This window comes from Opisthorchis viverrini, assembly GCF_000715545.1.
Source record: "Opisthorchis viverrini unplaced genomic scaffold opera_v5_482, whole genome shotgun sequence".
Taxonomy (NCBI): Eukaryota; Metazoa; Platyhelminthes; class Trematoda; order Opisthorchiida; family Opisthorchiidae; genus Opisthorchis; species Opisthorchis viverrini.
In genome coordinates this window covers 76,545-82,764 of record NW_008752146.1, presented here as the reverse complement: position 1 = coordinate 82,764, position 6,220 = coordinate 76,545, and positions in this window count along the sequence as shown.

The following is a 6,220-nucleotide window of genomic DNA, read 5'->3' as shown; positions in this document are numbered from 1 at the left end:
CAGGATTTCAAGTCGTCCGCAAAAAGTAAACATGGACTCGCAAGAACGTCTGGGAAGTCGTTGACGTAGATCAGAAACAGGAGTGGTCCCAAGACGGAGCCTTGAGGAACTCCAATGGAGACCGGCGCTGGAGAGGAATAGGTCGAGCCTATTCTCACTCGGAATGATCTGTCTGATAGGATCTGTCTGAGAACATAAAGAAGAGTGCTACACCCTTTTTTCACTTGTGCCTTTCAGGTGAACGACAGCCACTGACCGACAAGAACAAAACCGACCCGGGAAACTTGGGCGAAAGCCTCGATCCTGTGTATCAATCCGTGAAACCGTGAATCGTGATCTGTCATGTTGGTCACGGTTAGTCCGAAGTACAGACATCATGGCGAGTCACATTTTAGCGCACAATGCTTCCCATTTTCATGTATGTAACCTTGATTACCAGGCCTCCGCTCGTGAACTTTTTATTTCCTATCCACAGAAATAGTCGTGAACATCTATGTTCAGAGAATTATTGCACCCTCATGCTACAAACTTGATAACCGCTAAGGCTCAGAATACTGTCTAGCCGGTCGCCTCGGTTCTCAGTCTGATCCTCCCGGGTTGTCGTTTTTAGCGAAGGAACCATCAATGGCACAAAAAGTGAAAGCGGGTAAAAAACCACAGACACCGCGTGCATGCAAGGCGCGTACAGCGGCAATTTTCCGAAAACCCGAACGCCCCTTTGACGCGTGATTGGATCCGGTGAATACTTGTTCAGTCCCCGCTTTTTACCAATCATAGTTGAGCATGCTGCTGGGACGGTTGTCTGATTGGTCCCTTGCGAGCTGCGTTCATTGTTCCTCATAGCGCCCAAAGAGGTCAACAGAAAGGCGATTTCAGCGTATGATTCGGCTTAATACCTCTTTCCTGAATTTTTCGACCCAGTTTATTCACTGGCGATTAACTTGCATTGATTTCACTGGCTTTCAAACTTTATCCATCCCGCAGAGCGATGGTGATGGACGCTCGGACTGGGCCTCTATCGAAGCAAATGTATTGGAGCTTGCCTAAAGGAAGAGCTCGATGAAGCACCTTTAGGCGCGACTCGTCATGTTATATGGAAAAGATATTGCATTTGTTGACTGAATTTTATTCGCACTTCGGATGCTGTGGCGTTTTGTACCCTTATTTTGCTTACATCCTAACACTACGTATTCCAACAATTGCATAATCGTTTTTTGTTTGAAACAAAAACGCGCACTTTTACAACTTCACAGAATACAAGCGTGGTCACGTGTTTCGACTCTCCTGATTTCGCTCGCGCTTGCACCGGCCATTCGCGAGTCTCATGTGCTAACTCTGGTATCAAAACATTTCAGACCATCTTCGGAATCTATTACAGGTTGGAACTGTTCAGAAGAGGACCCCTTGACCACCATAGTTGGATTATTGTTTATTCGCTGACCTGGGCCAACGACGAACTGTTTTAAAGAGAACAATTGTTAGTGAGTCTGTTCCATCTGACCTCTTTATTATTGTATACCCAACCGAGCGTTATTATTTTTATTTCTTTGTCAAACATTCCTGGAAAACTAACTTCTCGGGCAGCCAGACCACTACAATCCCTTTGTGTGAGTCGACCTGAATATTTTGCAATCCTTTGAGAGGCCCGTGAGGGATAGACCTCCATATCCATCCGGGGAACCTAATACTGTGGATGCAAACTAGCACTCAGACCTGAGGGGGGCGCGGCTGCTTCGTGCTGATTTTCCCCCCATCTACGTGGTGAGATGTGTTAGGCTCAATTGCCTGAGCTGAATGGCATCACGCGATGTTTGAAGATTGTTTTAAAGCGGAGTTTCTGTATGACATTCTATACGGCGGGCTATAGTTAGGTGTGTGTAGTCACGGTATTTTCCTCAGCTTAGTTCTCGGTCTGAGCCTCCCAAGCTAGCGTTCACGTCAGAACAACCTCCAAAGGTGCACAAGGTCTATTAATGACCAAAACGAAGTCAAGAACAGTTGTACAGTGCTTCACATATATAGCGTTCGCGGTTATAACTTTCTGGAATTTATGACGCGTTCTGGATGCGCTATTGGCAACCAGCGTTTGGCTAATACTGGGTCATGATTGGCAGTTGGGTCCAGATTGTTGACCAATTAGATCTCGTCTTGGTGCCGGACAGGCAAGCGTCCCGGATTCTGGGCCAATCTCGAGCGGGCCAGGCTTCTCGGCCGTAGCAGCGCCTAAGGACGTGCGGTATAGCGGGATCCGTATGAATTTCTGCCTAACACCTCGCCCTTGAAGTTTGTTGACGTAGCTTCGAAGCCGGGCGTTTACTTGCAGTGGCCTCACTGACTTGCGGATCCTGTCTGTCTAGCGTCACGGTTGTAATCCGTGCTCAGACTGGGCCTCTGACGGGGCAACTGATTGATCTTCTGGGATAATGCCGAGATCAAAAGCGTCCAGAAGCGTTTCTAGACGCAAACCACTCGGTCCCATGGGCAGGATGTGCGTGTCTGCCGGCCGGATTTGGCTTGCGTGGCGTATCCACTTGGCTGGACCAGCTTGAGTCTCGTACAGCACTTTGCCTCGCCGGCGAAGGATGAGTCCTCGGGTCCACGTAGGGTGTCTGCCGCTGTAGTCACGAATCAAAACTCTCTGGCCTTCGCTGAATGCGCTCGCAGTTGCTCCATGATGCCGGTTGAACTGTTCCTCCATTCTGGTTTGCGGTGACCAGCTTGCTTTGTTTGTGGTCGGATAGTGTCATGCGGTGTTCGGAGCCTCCTTCGGAGCAGTGCCTCTGCTGGTGATACTCCATCAGGTGAGTTGGGGTTTGGCGTCGCTCGATATGCCAGCAGGAACCTTTGCAAAATCTCTTCCGTTGGTCCCTCCCCCCTGGACTTCTGAAGTGCCCGCTTGAGAGTGTCAACAAAGCGTTCCGCTTGGCCGTTCGACTGTGGATGAAACGGCGGCGAGCGAATATGCGTTATGCCATACTCCCGACAAAAGTGTGCGAACGCCGACGACGTAAACTGACTGCCGTTGTCGGATACAATTGTCTCTGGCGTTCCAAACCGACTGAACAATCGCCGGAGTTCCAGGACTGTAATGGCAGTTGTGGGGCTGTTCACCGGAAAGATTTCCGGCCACTTACTGTAAGCGTCGACCACGACCAAAAAGTGTTGGCCACCCACTGGACCTGCATAATCGATGTGAAGACGAGACCAGGGTTCGGTCGGTTGCGGCCACGAGCTTAGGTAGGTTTTCACCGGTGACTTGGATGCTTCAGCGCACCGCAGGCAAGATTTCGAGACTTGCTCGATCTGGGAGTCCATCAAAGGCCAGTAGACATAACTCCGAGCAAGGGCCTTCATCCTGTTTGTTCCCGGGTGCCCTTTATGGAACTGATTCAGGACGGCTGGTTGTAACTTCTTTGGGATGACCACACGTTCTGAAAACAACAGGCATCCATCGGCTAGTGATAATGCGTCACGCCGGTTGAAGTAAGGCCTTAGTTCGTCTTTTTGGCAGGTACGCGGCCACTGATTGCGATGGTACTTTATGACTTGCTGCAGCACAGGGTCTTGATCGGTAGCCTGGCGGACCATGTCGGCAGTCACTGGGAGGATGCGAACAGCTTCGGAAACTACGTGGTTAACCTCTGGTTCCAAGGCAATTGTTGCGATCACGGTATCTTCTGGTTCTGGCCTGCTTGAATCAATGAGTCGGGACAGTGCGTCGGCTTGTCCCAGGCTGGTAGTGGACTGGTATTTTATCTTGAAGTCGTACCCCAGAAGCAGAGTGGCCCATCGCTGGAGCCGGTTGGCAGTATATGCCGGAATTCCTTTCTTCGAGCCAAACACAGCAAGGAGTGGCTTGTGATCGGTCAGTAGAGTGAACTGACGACCGTAGAGCATTTTATGAAACTTCTTAACGGCAAACACGATCGCCAAGTCTTCCTTTTCTATCTGACTGTAGTTGCGCTCGGCTGAATTCAGGGATCTGGCTGCATGTGCAATGGCTTTCTGGCTGCTATCTGGAAATGCGTGTGAAATTACTGCGCCAATTCCATAGTTTGAGGCGTCCGACGCCACAACAATTCCCACCGATGGATCATAGTGTGTGAGTAGCAAATCGGAACTTAGCATGGATTTGACAGAGTCAAAGGCGCGTTGACATTCTTCTGACCATGTCCACATGTGGTCCGGTGTCCCAAGTTTTCGCAGCAATAGTTTGACTTTCCATCCATCTTCAAATTTGGAAAAATCAGTCTTAATCATGTCTTCGTACTGCTTGCACCAGGAGTCAAATGTGTGACCAGAAAGAAGGTCGAATGTGAACTGCGTAATTGAGTCCGCGGCTGTATCATTTGAGAAACAGAAGACTCACAAGTACTGACTGCTGCTGTTTGGATGTGCAGTTTCTTAGTCAGTGATTCAGTGAGCTTCAGTTGCGCTTCTTTGCGCTGCTTTTGTTGCTGCTGCAATAGTTCTCGGAGCTGATCAAATCTGATTGACATCGTGGGTTCCCGTTCGTCAATTGTGGTAACGGTATCTTCCTCAGCTTAGTTCTCGGTCTGAGCCTCCCAAGCTAGCGTTCACGTCAGAACAACCTCCAAAGGTGCACAAGGTCCATTAATGACCAAAACGAAGTCAAGAACAGTTGTACAGTGCTTCGCATATATAGCGTGAGCGGTTATAACTTTCTGGAATTTATGACGCGCTCTGGATGCGCCATTGGCAACCGGCATTTGGCCAATATTGGGTCATGATTGGCTGTTGGGTCCAGATTGTTGACCAATTAGATCTCGTCTTGATGCCGGACAGGCAAGCCGAATGAATTCTGGGCCAATCTCGAGCGGGCCAGGCTTCTCGGCCGTAGCAGCGCCTAAGGACGTGCGGTATAGCGGGATCCGTATTCCTGCCTAAGCGGGATCCGTATGGATTCCTGCCTAACAGTGTCATTGTATATTCCCGTAGAATCCCCTGCACATACATCCCTGTCGGTCTCCCTCTTTTTGACTTCTGAAACGTATGCTCTGTGGGGTCAGAAAAACTTCCAGTCTGATCATCTAGTTGTAGGTGAAAAGGTGGTGGAAGCAGATGTGTTCCACTGTACTGCCTACAACTTGTTGCAAATGCCGATGATGTCAACCCACCGCCGTATTTAGATGTGCCAGTCTCCAGGTTTACAGGGCGATTCAATGATTGTTTGGGTTCCAGAACTGATGTGGCAGCTCTGGGTGGTTCATTAGAAATTTTTCCAGCCAATATCTGCAAAACATCAGCTGCGACAAAAAGGCTGTGACAACCGAATGGACCTTCATAGTCAGCGTAAAACAAGCCTAGAGCCCGGTTTGTTTCTGCCTTGGTCTTAGATGGGCTTTCATGGCTGATTTAACTGCTTTACTGGATCGGAAGCAAGATTTATGAACCCGCAGTCTCTTGGAGTCGCTCAAAAACAAGTGGGCGTAATTCGTAGCATGGACCTTCATCGTGCTTACCCCAGGGTGTTTTCCATCATGCTGCTCCCGTGACTCTGGGATGAGATTGCGTTCTGTACAAATAATCCATCAACCGGGTCGGGAAAATGCGTCACTCCGCAGACGACAGCAAGGTAAAGTGTGGGTCTAGTCACCGAGGTAAACTAACCGCTGTGCACCATTTTATGGAAATACTGAGTACGAACACAATCGTAAAAGTTTCTTTTCTATACGCTCAAGATGAAATTGTGATCTTTCGCAGCGTTTAGGAAGGTTTTCTGACTGACACCGAAGAAGGTATACGAAAAAGCTGTGCCACTGAAGTAGACCAACATGCTTGATGCTTTAACGATTTCCAGTGACTGGTAGCGTTGAGCGGGAAGTAACTATCAGTTCAGGGCGCATGCAACAGAAATTATTGTACAAAGGCAGACTTCCGACGGCGCGTAATTAACAGCGGGTTCGTTGTGCTCCGGGGGACATTGATTTCCTGGAAAACTGGGGTGTGATAGTTGATGATAACGAAAATGAATGAGTGAATTCATAGCTAGACTGTTGGCATGCGTCTGTTGGCGTCATCGTCTTCTGTATCTGACTAGCTGCCATGTTCATCAGATGCGAAACAAGGCTACCTCTTGACCGCGAAGAGATGTATTTTTGGAGCACAGTGAATTTTTACTTATGAACACGATCAAGGAAGTTATCATGCCACTGTCACAATTCTTGGCCACTGAAAACCGCAAAGATGGGATCGTTCA